Raw genomic sequence first — 21,585 nt, forward strand, 5'->3', positions numbered from 1 at the left:
AGTTTAGGATACTGGACATGCGGATGCTGGAGTTTAGGATACTGGAGTTTAGGATACTGGAGTTTAGGATACTGGAGTTTAGGATACTGGAGTTTAGGATACTGGAGTTTAGGATACTGGACATGCGGATGCTGGAGTTTAGGATACTGGAGTTTAGGATACTGGACATGCGGATGCTGGAGTTTAGGATACTGGAGTTTAGGATACTGGAGTTTAGAATACTGGAGTTTAGGATACTGGAGTTTAGGATACTGGAGTTTAGGATACTGGACATGCGGATGCTGGAGTTTAGGATACTGGAGTTTAGGATACTGGACATGCGGATGCTGGAGTTTAGGATACTGGAGTTTAGGATACTGGACATGCGGATGCTGGAGTTTAGGATACTGGAGTTTAGGATACTGGAGTTTAGGATACTGGACATGCGGATGCTGGAGTTTAGGATACTGGAGTTTAGGATACTGGAGTTTAGGATACTGGAGTTTAGGATACTGGAGTTTAGGATACTGGACATGCGGATGCTGGAGTTTAGGATACTGGAGTTTAGGATACTGGACATGCGGATGCTGGAGTTTAGGATACTGGAGTTTAGGATACTGGACATGCGGATGCTGGAGTTTAGGATACTGGAGTTTAGGATACTGGAGTTTAGGATACTGGAGTTTAGGATACTGGACATGCGGATGCTGGAGTTTAGGATACTGGAGTTTAGGATACTGGAGTTTAGGATACTGGAGTTTAGGATACTGGAGTTTAGGATACTGGAGTTTAGGATACTGGAGTTTAGGATACTGGAGTTTAGGATACTGGACATGCGGATGCTGGAGTTTAGGATACTGGAGTTTAGGATACTGGAGTTTAGGATACTGGAGTTTAGGATACTGGAGTTTAGGATACTGGACATGCGGATGCTGGAGTTTAGGATACTGGAGTTTAGGATACTGGAGTTTAGGATACTGGACATGCGGATGCTGGAGTTTAGGATACTGGAGTTTAGGATACTGGAGTTTAGGATACTGGAGTTTAGGATACTGGAGTTTAGGATACTGGAGTTTAGGATACTGGACATGTGGATGCTGGAGTTTAGGATACTGGAGTTTAGGATACTGGACATGCGGATGCTGGAGTTTAGGATACTGGAGTTTAGGATACTGGAGTTTAGGATACTGGACATGCGGATGCTGTAGTTTAGGATACTTGAGTTTAGGATACTGGACATGCGGATGCTGGAGTTTAGGATACTGGAGTTTAGGATGCTGGAGTTTAGGATGCTGGAGTTTAGGATGCTGGAGTTTAGGATACTGGAGTTTAGGATACTGGAGTTTAGGATACTGGAGTTTAGGATACTGGAGTTTAGGATACTGGACATGCGGATGCTGGAGTTTAGGATACTGGAGTTTAGGATACTGGACATGCGGATGCTGGAGTTTAGGATACTGGAGTTTAGGATACTGGACATGCGGATGCTGGAGTTTAGGATACTGGAGTTTAGGATACTGGACATGCGGATGCTGGAGTTTAGGATACTGGAGTTTAGGATACTGGAGTTTAGGATACTGGAGTTTAGGATACTGGACATGCGGATGCTGGAGTTTAGGATACTGGAGTTTAGGATACTGGACATGCGGATGCTGGAGTTTAGGATACTGGAGTTTAGGATACTGGACATGCGGATGCTGGAGTTTAGGATACTGGAGTTTAGGATACTGGAGTTTAGGATACTGGAGTTTAGGATACTGGACATGCGGATGCTGGAGTTTAGGATACTGGAGTTTAGGATACTGGAGTTTAGGATACTGGAGTTTAGGATACTGGAGTTTAGGATACTGGTTTTTAGGATACTGGAGTTTAGGATACTGGAGTTTAGGATACTGGAGTTTAGGATACTGGACATGCGGATGCTGGAGTTTAGGATACTGGAGTTTAGGATACTGGAGTTTAGGATACTGGAGTTTAGGATACTGGAGTTTAGGATACTGGACATGCGGATGCTGGAGTTTAGGATACTGGAGTTTAGGATACTGGAGTTTAGGATACTGGACATGCGGATGCTGGAGTTTAGGATACTGGAGTTTAGGATACTGGAGTTTAGGATACTGGAGTTTAGGATACTGGAGTTTAGGATACTGGAGTTTAGGATACTGGACATGTGGATGCTGGAGTTTAGGATACTGGAGTTTAGGATACTGGACATGCGGATGCTGGAGTTTAGGATACTGGAGTTTAGGATACTGGAGTTTAGGATACTGGACATGCGGATGCTGGAGTTTAGGATACTGGAGTTTAGGAGACTGGACATGCGGATGCTGGAGTTTAGGATACTGGAGTTTAGGATACTGGAGTTTAGGATACTGGACATGCGGATGCTGGAGTTTAGGATACTGGAGTTTAGGATACTGGAGTTTAGGATACTGGAGTTTAGGATACTGGACATGCGGATGCTAGAGTTTAGGATACTGGAGTTTAGGATACTGGAGTTTAGGATACTGGAGTTTAGGATACTGGAGTTTAGGATACTGGAGTTTAGGATACTGGACATACGGATGCTGGAGTTTAGGATACTGGAGTTTAGGATACTGGACATGCGGATGCTGGAGTTTAGGATACTGGAGTTTAGGATACTGGAGTTTAGGATACTGGAGTTTAGGATACTGGAGTTTAGGATACTGGAGTTTAGGATACTGGAGTTTAGGATACTGGAGTTTAGGATACTGGAGTTTAGGATACTGGACATACGGATGCTGGAGTTTAGGATACTGGAGTTTAGGATACTGGACATGCGGATGCTGGAGTTTAGGATACTGGAGTTTAGGATACTGGACATGCGGAGGCTGGAGTTTAGGATACTGGAGTTTAGGATACTGGAGTTTAGGATACTGGAGTTTAGGATACTGGAGTTTAGGATACTGGACAGGCGGATGCTGGAGTTTAGGATACTGGACAGGCGGATGCTGGAGTTTAGGATACTGGAGTTTAGGATACTGGACATGCGGATGCTGGAGTTTAGGATACTGGAGTTTAGGATACTGGAGTTTAGGATACTGGAGTTTAGGATACTGGAGTTTAAGATACTGGAGTTTAAGATACTGGACATGCGGATGCTGGAGTTTAGGATACTGGAGTTTAGGATACTGGAGTTTGGGGATACTGGAGTTTGGGGATACTGGAGTTTAGGATACTGGAGTTTAGGATACTGGAGTTTAGGATACTGGAGTTTAGGATACTGGAGTTTAGGATACTGGAGTTTAGGATACTGGACATACGGATGCTGGAGTTTAGGATACTGGAGTTTAGGATACTGGACATACGGATGCTGGAGTTTAGGATACTGGAGTTTAGGATACTGGACATGCGGATGCTGGAGTTTAGGATACTGGAGTTTAGGATACTGGAGTTTAGGATACTGGAGTTTAGGATACTGGACAGGCGGATGCTGGAGTTTAGGATACTGGACAGGCGGATGCTGGAGTTTAGGATACTGGAGTTTAGGATACTGGAGTTTAGGATACTGGAGTTTAGGATACTGGACAGGCGGATGCTGGAGTTTAGGATACTGGACAGGCGGATGCTGGAGTTTAGGATACTGGACAGGCGGATGCTGGAGTTTAGGATACTGGACAGGCGGATTCTGGAGTTTAGGATACTGGAGCTTAGGATGCTGGAGTTTAGGATACTGGAGTTTAGGATACTGGACAGGCGGACGCTGGAGTTTAGGATACTGGAGTTTAGGATACTGGACATGCGGATGCTGGAGTTTAGGATACTGGAGTTTAGGATACTGGACATGCGGATGCTGGAGTTTAGGATACTGGAGTTTAGGATACTGGAGTTTAGGATACTGGACATGCGGATGCTGGAGTTTAGGATACTGGAGTTTAGGATACTGGACATGCGGATGCTGGAGTTTAGGATACTGGAGTTTAGGATACTGGAGTTTAGGATACTGGAGTTTAGGATACTGGACATGCGGATGCTGGAGTTTAGGATACTGGAGTTTAGGATACTGGAGTTTAGGATACTGGAGTTTAGGATACTGGAGTTTAGGATACTGGAGTTTAGGATACTGGAGTTTAGGATACTGGAGTTTAGGAGACTGGAGTTTAGGAGACTGGAGTTTAGGAGACTGGAGTTTAGGAGACTGGACATGCGGATGCTGGAGTTTAGGATACTGGAGTTTAGGATACTGGACATGCGGATGCTGGAGTTTAGGATACTGGACAGGCGGATGCTGGAGTTTAGGATACTGGAGTTTAGGATACTGGACATGCGGATGCTGGAGTTTAGGATACTGGAGTTTAGGATACTGGAGTTTAGGATACTGGAGTTTAGGATACTGGAGTTTAAGATACTGGAGTTTAAGATACTGGACATGCGGATGCTGGAGTTTAGGATACTGGAGTTTAGGATACTGGAGTTTGGGGATACTGGAGTTTGGGGATACTGGAGTTTAGGATACTGGAGTTTAGGATACTGGAGTTTAGGATACTGGAGTTTAGGATACTGGAGTTTAGGATACTGGAGTTTAGGATACTGGACATACGGATGCTGGAGTTTAGGATACTGGAGTTTAGGATACTGGACATACGGATGCTGGAGTTTAGGATACTGGAGTTTAGGATACTGGACATGCGGATGCTGGAGTTTAGGATACTGGAGTTTAGGATACTGGAGTTTAGGATACTGGAGTTTAGGATACTGGACAGGCGGATGCTGGAGTTTAGGATACTGGACAGGCGGATGCTGGAGTTTAGGATACTGGAGTTTAGGATACTGGAGTTTAGGATACTGGAGTTTAGGATACTGGACAGGCGGATGCTGGAGTTTAGGATACTGGACAGGCGGATGCTGGAGTTTAGGATACTGGACAGGCGGATGCTGGAGTTTAGGATACTGGACAGGCGGATTCTGGAGTTTAGGATACTGGAGCTTAGGATGCTGGAGTTTAGGATACTGGAGTTTAGGATACTGGACAGGCGGACGCTGGAGTTTAGGATACTGGAGTTTAGGATACTGGACATGCGGATGCTGGAGTTTAGGATACTGGAGTTTAGGATACTGGACATGCGGATGCTGGAGTTTAGGATACTGGAGTTTAGGATACTGGAGTTTAGGATACTGGACATGCGGATGCTGGAGTTTAGGATACTGGAGTTTAGGATACTGGACATGCGGATGCTGGAGTTTAGGATACTGGAGTTTAGGATACTGGAGTTTAGGATACTGGAGTTTAGGATACTGGAGTTTAAGATACTGGAGTTTAGGATACTGGACATGCGGATGCTGGAGTTTAGGATACTGGAGTTTAGGATACTGGAGTTTAGGATACTGGAGTTTAGGATACTGGAGTTTAGGATACTGGAGTTTAGGATACTGGAGTTTAGGATACTGGAGTTTAGGATACTGGAGTTTAGGATACTGGAGTTTAGGAGACTGGAGTTTAGGAGACTGGAGTTTAGGAGACTGGAGTTTAGGAGACTGGACATGCGGATGCTGGAGTTTAGGATACTGGAGTTTAGGATACTGGACATGCGGATGCTGGAGTTTAGGATACTGGAGTTTAGTATACTGGAGTTTAGGATACTGGAGTTTAGGATACTGGACATGCAGATGCTGGAGTTTAGGATACTGGAGTTTAGGATACTGGACATGCGGATGCTGGAGTTTAGGACACTGGAGATTAGGATACTGGAGTTTAGGATACTGGAGTTTAGGATACTGGACATGCGGATGCTGGAGTTTAGGATACTGGAGTTTAGGATACTGGACATGCGGATGCTGGAGTTTAGGATACTGGAGTTTAGGATACTGGAGTTTAGGATACTGGACATGCGGATGCTGGAGTTTAGGATACTGGAGTTTAGGATACTGGAGTTTAGGATACTGGACATGCGGATGCTGGAGTTTAGGATACTGGAGTTTAGGATACTGGAGTTTAGGATACTGGACATGCGGATGCTGGAGTTTAGGATACTGGAGTTTAGGATACTGGAGTTTAGGATACTGGAGTTTAGGATACTGGAGTTTAGGATACTGGACATGCGGATGCTGGAGTTTAGGATACTGGAGTTTAGGATACTGGAGTTTAGGATACTGGAGTTTAGGATACTGGACATGCGGATGCTGGAGTTTAGGATACTGGAGTTTAGGATACTGGACATGCGGATGCTGGAGTTTAGGATACTGGAGTTTAGGATACTGGACATGCGGATGCTGGAGTTTAGGATGCTGGAGTTTAGGATACTGGAGTTTAGGATACTGGAGTTTAGGATACTGGAGTTTAGGATACTGGACATGCGGATGCTGGAGTTTAGGATACTGGAGTTTAGGATACTGGACATGCGGATGCTGGAGTTTAGGATACTGGAGTTTAGGATACTGGAGTTTAGGATACTGGAGTTTAGGATACTGGAGTTTAGGATACTGGAGTTTAGGATACTGGAGTTTAGGATACTGGACATGCGGATGCTGGAGTTTAGGATACTGGAGTTTAGGATACTGGACATGCGGATGCTGGAGTTTAGGATACTGGAGTTTAGGATACTGGACATGCGGATGCTGGAGTTTAGGATACTGGAGTTTAGGATACTGGAGTTTAGGATACTGGAGTTTAGGATACTGGAGTTTAGGATACTGGACATGCGGATGCTGGAGTTTAGGATACTGGAGTTTAGGATACTGGAGTTTAGGATACTGGAGTTTAGGATACTGGAGTTTAGGATACTGGAGTTTAGGATACTGGACATGCGGATGCTGGAGTTTAGGATACTGGAGTTTAGGATACTGGAGTTTAGGATACTGGAGTTTAGGATACTGGAGTTTAGGATACTGGAGTTTAGGATACTGGACATGCGGATGCTGGAGTTTAGGATACTGGAGTTTAGGATACTGGAGTTTAGGATACTGGACATACGGATGCTGGAGTTTAGGATACTGGAGTTTAGGATACTGGAGTTTAGGATACTGGAGTTTAGGATACTGGAGTTTAGGATACTGGAGTTTAGGATACTGGACATGTGGATGCTGGAGTTTAGGATACTGGAGTTTAGGATACTGGACATGCGGATGCTGGAGTTTAGGATACTGGAGTTTAGGATACTGGAGTTTAGGATACTGGAGTTTAGGATACTGGAGTTTAGGATACTGGAGTTTAGGATACTGGACATGCGGATGCTGGAGTTTAGGATACTGGAGTTTAGGATGCTGGAGTTTAGGATGCTGGAGTTTAGGATGCTGGAGTTTAGGATACTGGAGTTTAGGATACTGGAGTTTAGGATACTGGAGTTTAGGATACTGGAGTTTAGGATACTGGACATGCGGATGCTGGAGTTTAGGATACTGGAGTTTAGGATACTGGACATGCGGATGCTGGAGTTTAGGATACTGGAGTTTAGGATACTGGAGTTTAGGATACTGGACATGCGGATGCTGGAGTTTAGGATACTGGAGTTTAGGATACTGGAGTTTAGGATACTGGAGTTTAGGATACTGGAGTTTAGGATACTGGACATGCGGATGCTGGAGTTTAGGATACTGGAGTTTAGGATACTGGACATGCGGATGCTGGAGTTTAGGATACTGGAGTTTAGGATACTGGACATGCGGATGCTGGAGTTTAGGATACTGGAGTTTAGGATACTGGAGTTTAGGATACTGGAGTTTAGGATACTGGACATGCGGATGCTGGAGTTTAGGATACTGGAGTTTAGGATACTGGAGTTTAGGATACTGGAGTTTAGGATACTGGAGTTTAGGATACTGGAGTTTAGGATACTGGAGTTTAGGATACTGGAGTTTAGGATACTGGACATGCGGATGCTGGAGTTTAGGATACTGGAGTTTAGGATACTGGAGTTTAGGATACTGGAGTTTAGGATACTGGAGTTTAGGATACTGGACATGCGGATGCTGGAGTTTAGGATACTGGAGTTTAGGATACTGGAGTTTAGGATACTGGACATGCGGATGCTGGAGTTTAGGATACTGGAGTTTAGGATACTGGAGTTTAGGATACTGGAGTTTAGGATACTGGAGTTTAGGATACTGGAGTTTAGGATACTGGAGTTTAGGATACTGGACATGTGGATGCTGGAGTTTAGGATACTGGAGTTTAGGATACTGGACATGCGGATGCTGGAGTTTAGGATACTGGAGTTTAGGATACTGGAGTTTAGGATACTGGACATGCGGATGCTGGAGTTTAGGATACTGGAGTTTAGGAGACTGGACATGCGGATGCTGGAGTTTAGGATACTGGAGTTTAGGATACTGGAGTTTAGGATACTGGACATGCGGATGCTGGAGTTTAGGATACTGGAGTTTAGGATACTGGAGTTTAGGATACTGGACATGCGGATGCTAGAGTTTAGGATACTGGAGTTTAGGATACTGGAGTTTAGGATACTGGAGTTTAGGATACTGGAGTTTAGGATACTGGAGTTTAGGATACTGGAGTTTAGGATACTGGACATACGGATGCTGGAGTTTAGGATACTGGAGTTTAGGATACTGGACATGCGGATGCTGGAGTTTAGGATACTGGAGTTTAGGATACTGGAGTTTAGGATACTGGAGTTTAGGATACTGGAGTTTAGGATACTGGAGTTTAGGATACTGGACATACGGATGCTGGAGTTTAGGATACTGGAGTTTAGGATACTGGACATGCGGATGCTGGAGTTTAGGATACTGGAGTTTAGGATACTGGACATGCGGAGGCTGGAGTTTAGGATACTGGAGTTTAGGATACTGGAGTTTAGGATACTGGAGTTTAGGATACTGGAGTTTAGGATACTGGACAGGCGGATGCTGGAGTTTAGGATACTGGACAGGCGGATGCTGGAGTTTAGGATACTGGAGTTTAGGATACTGGACATGCGGATGCTGGAGTTTAGGATACTGGAGTTTAGGATACTGGAGTTTAGGATACTGGAGTTTAGGATACTGGAGTTTAAGATACTGGAGTTTAAGATACTGGACATGCGGATGCTGGAGTTTAGGATACTGGAGTTTAGGATACTGGAGTTTGGGGATACTGGAGTTTGGGGATACTGGAGTTTAGGATACTGGAGTTTAGGATACTGGAGTTTAGGATACTGGAGTTTAGGATACTGGAGTTTAGGATACTGGAGTTTAGGATACTGGACATACGGATGCTGGAGTTTAGGATACTGGAGTTTAGGATACTGGACATACGGATGCTGGAGTTTAGGATACTGGAGTTTAGGATACTGGACATGCGGATGCTGGAGTTTAGGATACTGGAGTTTAGGATACTGGAGTTTAGGATACTGGAGTTTAGGATACTGGACAGGCGGATGCTGGAGTTTAGGATACTGGACAGGCGGATGCTGGAGTTTAGGATACTGGAGTTTAGGATACTGGAGTTTAGGATACTGGAGTTTAGGATACTGGACAGGCGGATGCTGGAGTTTAGGATACTGGACAGGCGGATGCTGGAGTTTAGGATACTGGACAGGCGGATGCTGGAGTTTAGGATACTGGACAGGCGGATTCTGGAGTTTAGGATACTGGAGCTTAGGATGCTGGAGTTTAGGATACTGGACAGGCGGACGCTGGAGTTTAGGATACTGGAGTTTAGGATACTGGACATGCGGATGCTGGAGTTTAGGATACTGGAGTTTAGGATACTGGACATGCGGATGCTGGAGTTTAGGATACTGGAGTTTAGGATACTGGAGTTTAGGATACTGGACATGCGGATGCTGGAGTTTAGGATACTGGAGTTTAGGATACTGGACATGCGGATACTGGAGTTTAGGATACTGGAGTTTAGGATACTGGAGTTTAGGATACTGGAGTTTAAGATACTGGAGTTTAGGATACTGGACATGCGGATGCTGGAGTTTAGGATACTGGAGTTTAGGATACTGGAGTTTAGGATACTGGAGTTTAGGATACTGGAGTTTAGGATACTGGAGTTTAGGATACTGGAGTTTAGGAGACTGGAGTTTAGGAGACTGGAGATTAGGAGACTGGAGTTTAGGAGACTGGAGTTTAGGAGACTGGAGTTTAGGAGACTGGAGTTTAGGAGACTGGAGTTTAGGAGACTGGACATGCGGATGCTGGAGTTTAGGATACTGGAGTTTAGGATACTGGACATGCGGATGCTGGAGTTTAGGATACTGGAGTTTAGTATACTGGAGTTTAGGATACTGGAGTTTAGGATACTGGACATGCAGATGCTGGAGTTTAGGATACTGGAGTTTAGGATACTGGACATGCGGATGCTGGAGTTTAGGATACTGGAGATTAGGATACTGGAGTTTAGGATACTGGAGTTTAGGATACTGGACATGCGGATGCTGGAGTTTAGGATACTGGAGTTTAGGATACTGGACATGCGGATGCTGGAGTTTAGGATACTGGAGTTTAGGATACTGGAGTTTAGGATACTGGACATGCGGATGCTGGAGTTTAGGATACTGGAGTTTAGGATACTGGAGTTTAGGATACTGGACATGCGGATGCTGGAGTTTAGGATACTGGAGTTTAGGATACTGGAGTTTAGGATACTGGACATGCGGATGCTGGAGTTTAGGATACTGGAGTTTAGGATACTGGAGTTTAGGATACTGGAGTTTAGGATACTGGAGTTTAGGATACTGGAGTTTAGGATACTGGAGTTTAGGATACTGGACATGCGGATGCTGGAGTTTAGGATACTGGAGTTTAGGATACTGGAGTTTAGGATACTGGAGTTTAGGATACTGGACATGCGGATGCTGGAGTTTAGGATACTGGAGTTTAGGATACTGGACATGCGGATGCTGGAGTTTAGGATACTGGAGTTTAGGATACTGGACATGCGGATGCTGGAGTTTAGGATGCTGGAGTTTAGGATACTGGAGTTTAGGATACTGGAGTTTAGGATACTGGAGTTTAGGATACTGGACATGCGGATGCTGGAGTTTAGGATACTGGAGTTTAGGATACTGGACATGCGGATGCTGGAGTTTAGGATACTGGAGTTTAGGATACTGGACATGCGGATGCTGGAGTTTAGGATACTGGAGTTTAGGATACTGGACATGCGGATGCTGGAGTTTAGGATGCTGGAGTTTAGGATACTGGAGTTTAGGATACTGGAGTTTAGGATACTGGAGTTTAGGATACTGGACATGCGGATGCTGGAGTTTAGGATACTGGAGTTTAGGATACTGGACATGCGGATGCTGGAGTTTAGGATACTGGAGTTTAGGATACTGGACATGCGGATGCTGGAGTTTAGGATGCTGGAGTTTAGGATGCTGGAGTTTAGGATACTGGAGTTTAGGATGCTGGAGTTTAGGATGCTGGAGTTTAGGATGCTGGAGTTTAGGATGCTGGAGTTTAGGATGCTGGAGTTTAGGATGCTGGAGTTTAGGATACTGGAGTTTAGGATACTGGAGTTTAGGATACTGGAGTTTAGGATACTGGACATGCGGATGCTGGAGTTTAGGATACTGGAGTTTAGGATACTGGACATGCGGATGCTGGAGTTTAGGATACTGGAGTTTAGGATACTGGAGTTTAGGATACTGGACATGCGGATGCTGGAGTTTAGGATACTGGAGTTTAGGATACTGGACATGCGGATGCTGGAGTTTAGGATACTGGAGTTTAGGATACTGGAGTTTAGGATACTGGAGTTTAGGATACTGGAGTTTAGGATACTGGACATGCGGATGCTGGAGTTTAGGATACTGGAGTTTAGGATACTGGAGTTTAGGATACTGGACATGCGGATGCTGGAGTTTAGGATACTGGAGTTTAGGATACTGGACATGCGGATGCTGGAGTTTAGGATGCTGGAGTTTAGGATACTGGAGTTTAGGATACTGGACATGCGGATGCTGGAGTTTAGGATACTGGAGTTTAGGATACTGGAGTTTAGGATACTGGAGTTTAGGATACTGGACAGGCGGATGCTGGAGTTTAGGATACTGGACAGGCGGATGCTGGAGTTTAGGATACTGGACATGCGGATGCTGGAGTTTAGGATACTGGAGTTTAGGATGCTGGAGTTTAGGATACTGGAGTTTAGGATACTGGAGTTTAGGATACTGGACAGGCAGACGCTGGAGTTTAGGATACTGGAGTTTAGGATACTGGACATGCGGATGCTGGAGTTTAGGATACTGGAGTTTAGGATACTGGACAGGCAGACGCTGGAGTTTAGGATACTGGAGTTTAGGATACTGGACATGCGGATGCTGGAGTTTAGGATACTGGAGTTTAGGATACTGGACATGCGGACGCTGGAGTTTAGGATACTGGAGTTTAGGATACTGGAGTTTAGGATACTGGACAGGCGGACGCTGGAGTTTAGGATACTGGAGTTTAAGATACTAGACAGGTGGATGCTGGAGTTTAGGATACTGGACATGCGGATGCCGGAGTTTAGGATACTGGAGTTTAGGATGCTGGAGTTTAGGATACTGGAGTTTAGGATACTGGACAGGCGGACGCTGGAGTTTAGGATACTGGAGTTTAGGATGGTGGAGTTTAGGATACTGGAGTTTAGGATACTGGAGTTTAGGATACTGGAGTTTAGGATACTGGACAGGCGGATGCTGGAGTTTAGGATACTGGACAGGCGGATGCTGGAGTTTAGGATACTGGACATGCGGATGCTGGAGTTTAGGATACTGGAGTTTAGGATGCTGGAGTTTAGGATACTGGAGTTTAGGATACTGGACAGGCGGACGCTGGAGTTTAGGATACTGGAGTTTAGGATACTGGACATGCGGACGCTGGAGTTTAGGATACTGGAGTTTAGGATACTGGACATGCGGATGCTGGAGTTTAGGATACTGGAGTTTAGGATACTGGAGTTTAGGATACTGGAGTTTAGGATACTGGAGTTTAGGATACTGGAGTTTAGGATACTGGACATGCGGATGCTGGAGTTTAGGATACTGGAGTTTAGGATACTGGACATGCGGATGCTGGAGTTTAGGATACTGGAGTTTAGGATACTGGACATGCTGATGCTGGAGTTTAGGATACTGGACATGCGGATGCTGGAGTTTAGGATACTGGAGTTTAGGATGCTGGAGTTTAGGATGCTGGAGTTTAGGATGCTGGAGTTTAGGATGCTGGAGTTTAGGATGCTGGAGTTTAGGATGCTGGAGTTTAGGATACTGGAGTTTAGGATACTGGAGTTTAGGATACTGGAGTTTAGGATACTGGACATGCGGATGCTGGAGTTTAGGAGACTGGAGTTTAGGAGACTGGACATGCGGATGCTGGAGTTTAGGATACTGGACATGCGGATGCTGGAGTTTAGGATACTGGAGTTTAGGATACTGGAGTTTAGGATACTGGAGTTTAGGATACTGGAGTTTAGGATACTGGACATGCGGATGCTGGAGTTTAGGATACTGGAGTTTAGGATACTGGACATGCAGATGCTGGAGTTTAGGATACTGGAGTTTAGGATACTGGAGTTTAGGATACTGGAGTTTAGGATACTGGACATGCGGATGCTGGAGTTTAGGATACTGGAGTTTAGGATACTGGAGTTTAGGATACTGGACATGCGGATGCTGGAGTTTAGGATGCTGGAGTTTAGGATGCTGGAGTTTAGGATGCTGGAGTTTAGGATGCTGGAGTTTAGGATACTGGAGTTTAGGATACTGGAGTTTAGGATACTGGACATGCGGATGCTGGAGTTTAGGATACTGGAGTTTAGGATACTGGAGTTTAGGATACTAGACATGCGGATGCTGGAGTTTAGGATGCTGGAGTTTAGGATACTGGAGTTTAGGATACTGGAGTTTAGGATGCTGGAGTTTAGGATGCTGGAGTTTAGGATGCTGGAGTTTAGGATGCTGGAGTTTAGGATGCTGGAGTTAAGGATACTGGAGTTAAGGATACTGGAGTTTAGGATACTGGAGTTTAGGATACTGGAGTTTAGGATACTGGAGTTTAGGATACTGGAGTTTAGGATACTGGACATGCGGATGCTGGAGTTTAGGATACTGGAGTTTAGGAGACTGGACATGCGGATGCTGGAGTTTAGGATACTGGACATGCGGATGCTGGAGTTTAGGATACTGGAGTTTAGGATACTGGAGTTTAGGATACTGGAGTTTAGGATACTGGAGTTTAGGATACTGGAGTTTAGGATACTGGACATGCGGATGCTGGAGTTTAGGATACTGGAGTTTAGGATACTGGACATGCGGATGCTGGAGTTTAGGATACTGGAGTTTAGGATACTGGAGTTTAGGATACTGGAGTTTAGGATACTGGAGTTTAGGATACTGGAGTTTAGGATACTGGAGTTTAGGATACTGGACATGCGGATGCTGGAGTTTAGGATACTGGACATGCGGATGCTGGAGTTTAGGATACTGGAGTTTAGGATACTGGAGTTTAGGATACTGGAGTTTAGGATACTGGAGTTTAGGATACTGGACATGCGGATGCTGGAGTTTAGGATACTGGAGTTTAGGATACTGGACATGCAGATGCTGGAGTTTAGGATACTGGAGTTTAGGATACTGGAGTTTAGGATACTGGAGTTTAGGATACTGGACATGCGGATGCTGGAGTTTAGGATACTGGAGTTTAGGATACTGGAGTTTAGGATACTGGACATGCGGATGCTGGAGTTTAGGATGCTGGAGTTTAGGATGCTGGAGTTTAGGATGCTGGAGTTTAGGATGCTGGAGTTTAGGATGCTGGAGTTTAGGATACTGGAGTTTAGGATACTGGAGTTTAGGATACTGGACATGCGGATGCTGGAGTTTAGGATACTGGAGTTTAGGATACTGGAGTTTAGGATACTAGACATGCGGATGCTGGAGTTTAGGATGCTGGAGTTTAGGATACTGGAGTTTAGGATGCTGGAGTTTAGGATGCTGGAGTTTAGGATGCTGGAGTTTAGGATGCTGGAGTTTAGGATGCTGGAGTTTAGGATGCTGGAGTTAAGGATACTGGAGTTAAGGATACTGGAGTTTAGGATACTGGAGTTTAGGATACTGGAGTTTAGGATACTGGAGTTTAGGATACTGGAGTTTAGGATACTGGACATGCGGATGCTGGAGTTTAGGATACTGGAGTTTAGGAGACTGGACATGCGGATGCTGGAGTTTAGGATACTGGACATGCGGATGCTGGAGTTTAGGATACTGGAGTTTAGGATACTGGAGTTTAGGATACTGGAGTTTAGGATACTGGAGTTTAGGATACTGGAGTTTAGGATACTGGACATGCGGATGCTGGAGTTTAGGATACTGGAGTTTAGGATACTGGACATGCGGATGCTGGAGTTTAGGATACTGGAGTTTAGGATACTGGAGTTTAGGATACTGGAGTTTAGGATACTGGAGTTTAGGATACTGGAGTTTAGGATACTGGAGTTTAGGATACTGGACATGCGGATGCTGGAGTTTAGGATACTGGAGTTTAGGATACTGGACATGCGGATGCTGGAGTTTAGGATACTGGAGTTTAGGATACTGGAGTTTAGGATACTGGACATGCGGATGCTGGAGTTTAGGATACTGGAGTTTAGGATACTGGAGTTTAGGATACTGGAGTTTAGGATACTGGAGTTTAGGATACTGGAGTTTAGGATGCTGGAGTTTAGGATGCTGGAGTTTAGGATGCTGGAGTTTAGGATGCTGGAGTTTAGGATACTGGAGTTTAGGATGCTGGAGTTTAGGATACTGGAGTTTAGGATACTGGAGTTTAGGATACTGGACATGCGGATGCTGGAGTTTAGGATACTGGAGTTTAGGAGACTGGACATGCGGATGCTGGAGTTTAGGATACTGGAGTTTAGGATACTGGAGTTTAGGATACTGGACATGCGGATGCTGGAGTTTAGGATACTGGAGTTTAGGATACTGGAGTTTAGGATACTGGAGTTTAGGATACTGGAGTTTAGGATACTGGAGTTTAGGATACTGGACATGCGGATGCTGGAGTTTAGGATACTGGAGTTTAGGATACTGGACATGCGGATGCTGGAGTTTAGGATACTGGAGTTTAGGATACTGGAGTTTAGGATACTGGAGTTTAGGATACTGGAGTTTAGGATACTGGAGTTTAGGATACTGGACATGCGGATGCTGGAGTTTAGGATACTGGAGTTTAGGATACTGGACATGCGGATGCTGGAGTTTAGGATACTGGAGTTTAGGATACTGGACATGCGAATGCTGGAGTTTAGGATACTGGAGTTTAGGATACTGGAGTTTAGGATACTGGACATGCGGATGCTGGAGTTTAGGATACTGGAGTTTAGGATACTGGAGTTTAGGATACTGGAGTTTAGGATACTGGAGTTTAGGATACTGGAGTTTAGGATACTGGAGTTTAGGATACTGGACATGCGGATGCTGGAGTTTAGGATACTGGAGTTTATGATACTGGAGTTTAGGATACTGGAGTTTAGGATACTGGAGTTTAGGATACTGGACATGCGGATGCTGGAGTTTAGGATACTGGAGTTTAGGATACTGGAGTTTAGGATACTGGAGTTTAGGATACTGGACATGCGGATGCTGGAGTTTAGGATACTGGAGTTTAGGATACTGGAGTTTAGGATACTGGAGTTTAGGATACTGGACATGCGGATGCTGGAGTTTAGGATACTGGAGTTTAGGATACTGGAGTTTAGGATACTGGAGTTTAGGATACTGGACATGCGGATGCTGGAGTTTAGGATACTGGAGTTTAGGATACTGGAGTTTAGGATACTGGAGTTTAGGATACTGGAGTTTAGGATACTGGACATGCGGATGCTGGAGTTTAGGATACTGGACATGCGGATGCTGGAGTTTAGGATACTGGAGTTTAGGATACTGGAGTTTAGGATACTGGAGTTTAGGATACTGGAGTTTAGGATACTGGAGTTTAGGATACTGGACATGCGGATGCTGGAGTTTAGGATACTGGAGTTTAGGATACTGGAGTTTAGGATACTGGACATGCGGATGCTGGAGTTTAGGATACTGGAGTTTAGGAGACTGGACATGCGGATGCTGGAGTTTAGGATACTGGACATGCGGATGCTGGAGTTTAGGATACTGGAGTTTAGGATACTGGAGTTTAGGATACTGGAGTTTAGGATACTGGAGTTTAGGATACTGGAGTTTAGGATACTGGACATGCGGATGCTGGAGTTTAGGATACTGGAGTTTAGGATACTGGACATGCGGATGCTGGAGTTTAGGATACTGGAGTTTAGGATACTGGAGTTTAGGATACTGGAGTTTAGGATACTGGAGTTTAGGATACTGGAGTTTAGGATACTGGAGTTTAGGATACTGGACATGCGGATGCTGGAGTTTAGGATACTGGAGTTTAGGATACTGGACATGCGGATGCTGGAGTTTAGGATACTGGAGTTTAGGATACTGGAGTTTAGGATACTGGACATGCGGATGCTGGAGTTTAGGATACTGGAGTTTAGGATACTGGAGTTTAGGATACTGGAGTTTAGGATGCTGGAGTTTAGGATGCTGGAGTTTAGGATGCTGGAGTTTAGGATGCTGGAGTTTAGGATGCTGGAGTTTAGGATGCTGGAGTTTAGGATACTGGAGTTTAGGATGCTGGAGTTTAGGATACTGGAGTTTAGGATACTGGAGTTTAGGATACTGGACATGCGGATGCTGGAGTTTAGGATACTGGAGTTTAGGAGACTGGACATGCGGATGCTGGAGTTTAGGATACTGGAGTTTAGGATACTGGAGTTTAGGATACTGGACATGCGGATGCTGGAGTTTAGGATACTGGAGTTTAGGATACTGGAGTTTAGGATACTGGAGTTTAGGATACTGGAGTTTAGGATACTGGAGTTTAGGATACTGGACATGCGGATGCTGGAGTTTAGGATACTGGAGTTTAGGATACTGGACATGCGGATGCTGGAGTTTAGGATACTGGAGTTTAGGATACTGGAGTTTAGGATACTGGAGTTTAGGATACTGGAGTTTAGGATACTGGACATGCGGATGCTGGAGTTTAGGATACTGGAGTTTAGGATACTGGACATGCGGATGCTGGAGTTTAGGATACTGGAGTTTAGGATACTGGACATGCGAATGCTGGAGTTTAGGATACTGGAGTTTAGGATACTGGAGTTTAGGATACTGGACATGCGGATGCTGGAGTTTAGGATACTGGAGTTTAGGATACTGGAGTTTAGGATACTGGAGTTTAGGATACTGGAGTTTAGGATACTGGAGTTTAGGATACTGGAGTTTAGGATACTGGACATGCGGATGCTGGAGTTTAGGATACTGGAGTTTAGGATACTGGAGTTTAGGATACTGGAGTTTAGGATACTGGAGTTTAGGATACTGGAGTTTAGGATACTGGAGTTTAGGATACTGGACATGCGGATGCTGGAGTTTAGGATACTGGAGTTTAGGATACTGGAGTTTAGGATACTGGAGTTTAGGATACTGGACATGCGGATGCTGGAGTTTAGGATACTGGAGTTTAGGATACTGGAGTTTAGGATACTGGACATGCGGATGCTGGAGTTTAGGATACTGGAGTTTAGGATACTGGAGTTTAGGATACTGGAGTTTAGGATACTGGACATGCGGATGCTGGAGTTTAGGATACTGGAGTTTAGGATACTGGAGTTTAGGATACTGGAGTTTAGGATACTGGAGTTTAGGATACTGGACATGCGGATGCTGGAGTTTAGGATACTGGACATGCGGATGCTGGAGTTTAGGATACTGGAGTTTAGGATACTGGAGTTTAGGATACTGGAGTTTAGGATACTGGACAGGCGGATGCTGGAGTTTAGGATACTGGACAGGCGGATGCTGGAGTTTAGGATACTGGACATGCGGATGCTGGAGTTTAGGATGCTGGAGTTTAGGATACTGGAGTTTAGGATACTGGACAGGCGGACGCTGGAGTTTAGGATACTGGAGTTTAGGATACTGGACATGCGGATGCTGGAGTTTAGGATACTGGACATGCGGATGCTGGAGTTTAGGATACTGGAGTTTAGGATGCTGGAGTTTAGGATATTGGAGTTTAGGATACTGGACAGGCGGACGCTGGAGTTTAGGATACTGGAGTTTAGGATACTGGACATGCGGATGCTGGAGTTTAGGATACTGGAGTTTAGGATACTGGAGTTTAGGATACTGGAGTTTAGGATACTGGACATGCGGATGCTGGAGTTTAGGATACTGGAGTTTAGGATACTGGAGTTTAGGATACTGGACAGGCGGACGCTGGAGTTTAGGATACTGGAGTTTAAGATACTGGACAGGTGGATGCTGGAGTTTAGGATACTGGACATGCGGATGCAGGAGTTTAGGATACTGGAGTTTAGGATGCTGGAGTTTAGGATACTGGAGTTTAGGATACTGGACAGGCGGACGCTGGAGTTTAGGATACTGGAGTTTAGGATGCTGGAGTTTAGGATACTGGAGTTTAGGATACTGGAGTTTAGGATACTGGAGTTTAGGATACTGGAGTTTAGGATACTGGAGTTTAGGATACTGGACAGGCGGATGCTGGAGTTTAGGATACTGGACAGGCGGATGCTGGAGTTTAGGATACTGGACATGCGGATGCTGGAGTTTAGGATACTGGAGTTTAGGATGCTGGAGTTTAGGATACTGGAGTTTAGGATACTGGACAGGCGGACGCTGGAGTTTAGGATACTGGAGTTTAGGATACTGGACATGCGGACGCTGGAGTTTAGGATACTGGAGTTTAGGATACTGGAGTTTAGGATACTGGACATGCGGATGCTGGAGTTTAGGATACTGGAGTTTAGGATACTGGAGTTTAGGATACTGGAGTTTAGGATACTGGAGTTTAGGATACTGGAGTTTAGGATACTGGACATGCGGATGCTGGAATTTAGGATACTGGAGTTTAGGATACTGGACATGCGGATGCTGGAGTTTAGGATACTGGAGTTTAGGATACTGGACATGCGGATGCTGGAGTTTAGGATGCTGGAGTTTAGGATGCTGGAGTTTAGGATGCTGGAGTTTAGGATGCTGGAGTTTAGGATGCTGGAGTTTAGGATGCTGGAGTTTAGGATGCTGGAGTTTAGGATAATGGAGTTTAGGATACTGGAGTTTAGGATACTGGAGTTTAGGATACTGGACATGTGGATGCTGGAGTTTAGGAGACTGGACATGCGGATGCTGGAGTTTAGGATACTGGAGTTTAGGATACTGGAGTTTAGGATACTGGACATGCGGATGCTGGAGTTTAGGATACTGGAGTTTAGGATACTGGACATGCGGATGCTGGAGTTTAGGATACTGGAGTTTAGGATACTGGAGTTTAGGATACTGGACATGCGGATGCTGGAGTTTATGATGCTGTAGTTTATGATGCTGGAGTTTAGGATGCTGGAGTTTAGGATGCTGGAGTTTAGGATGCTGGAGTTTAGGATGCTGGAGTTTAGGATGCTGGAGTTTAGGATACTGGAGTTTAGGATACTGGAGTTTAGGATACTGGAGTTTAGGATACTGGACATGCGGATGCTGGAGTTTAGGATACTGGAGTTTAGGATACTGGAGTTTAGGATACTAGACATGCGGATGCTGGAGTTTAGGATGCTGGAGTTTAGGATGCTGGAGTTTAGGATGCTGGAGTTTAGGATGCTGGAGTTTAGGATGCTGGAGTTTAGGATGCTGGAGTTTAGGATGCTGGAGTTTAGGATGCTGGAGTTTAGGATGCTGGAGTTTAGGATGCTGGAGTTTAGGATACTGGAGTTTAGGATACTGGAGTTTAGGATACTGGAGTTTAGGATACTGGACATGCGGATGCTGGAGTTTAGGATACTGGAGTTTAGGAGACTGGACATGCGGATGCTGGAGTTTAGGATACTGGAGTTTAGGATACTGGAGTTTAGGATACTGGACATGCGGATGCTGGAGTTTAGGATACTGGAGTTTAGGATACTGGAGTTTAGGATACTGGACATGCGGATGCTGGAGTTTAGGATACTGGAGTTTAGGATACTGGACATGCGGATGCTGGAGTTTAGGATACTGGAGTTTAGGATACTGGAGTTTAGGATACTGGAGTTTAGGATACTGGAGTTTAGGATACTGGAGTTTAGGATACTGGAGTTTAGGATACTGGAGTTTAGGATACTGGACATGCGGATGCTGGAGTTTAGGATACTGGAGTTTAGGATACTGGACATGCGGATGCTGGAGTTTAGGATACTGGAGTTTAGGATACTGGACATGCGGATGCTGGAGTTTAGGATACTGGAGTTTAGGATACTGGACATGCGGATGCTGGAGTTTAGGATACTGGAGTTTAGGATACTGGAGTTTAGGATACTGGAGTTTAGGATACTGGAGTTTAGGATACTGGAGTTTAGGATACTGGACATGCGGATGCTGGAGTTTAGGATACTGGAGTTTAGGATACTGGAGTTTAGGATACTGGAGTTTATGATACTGGACATGCGGATGCTGGAGTTTAGGATACTGGAGTTTAGGATACTGGACATGCGGATGCTGGAGTTTAGGATACTGGAGTTTAGGATACTGGAGTTTAGGATACTGGAGTTTAGGATACTGGACATGCGGATGCTGGAGTTTAGGATACTGGAGTTTAGGA

The sequence above is a fragment of the Paramisgurnus dabryanus genome, chromosome 20 (genome assembly GCF_030506205.2).
Source record: "Paramisgurnus dabryanus chromosome 20, PD_genome_1.1, whole genome shotgun sequence".
In the NCBI taxonomy this organism is placed as follows: Eukaryota; Metazoa; Chordata; class Actinopteri; order Cypriniformes; family Cobitidae; genus Paramisgurnus; species Paramisgurnus dabryanus.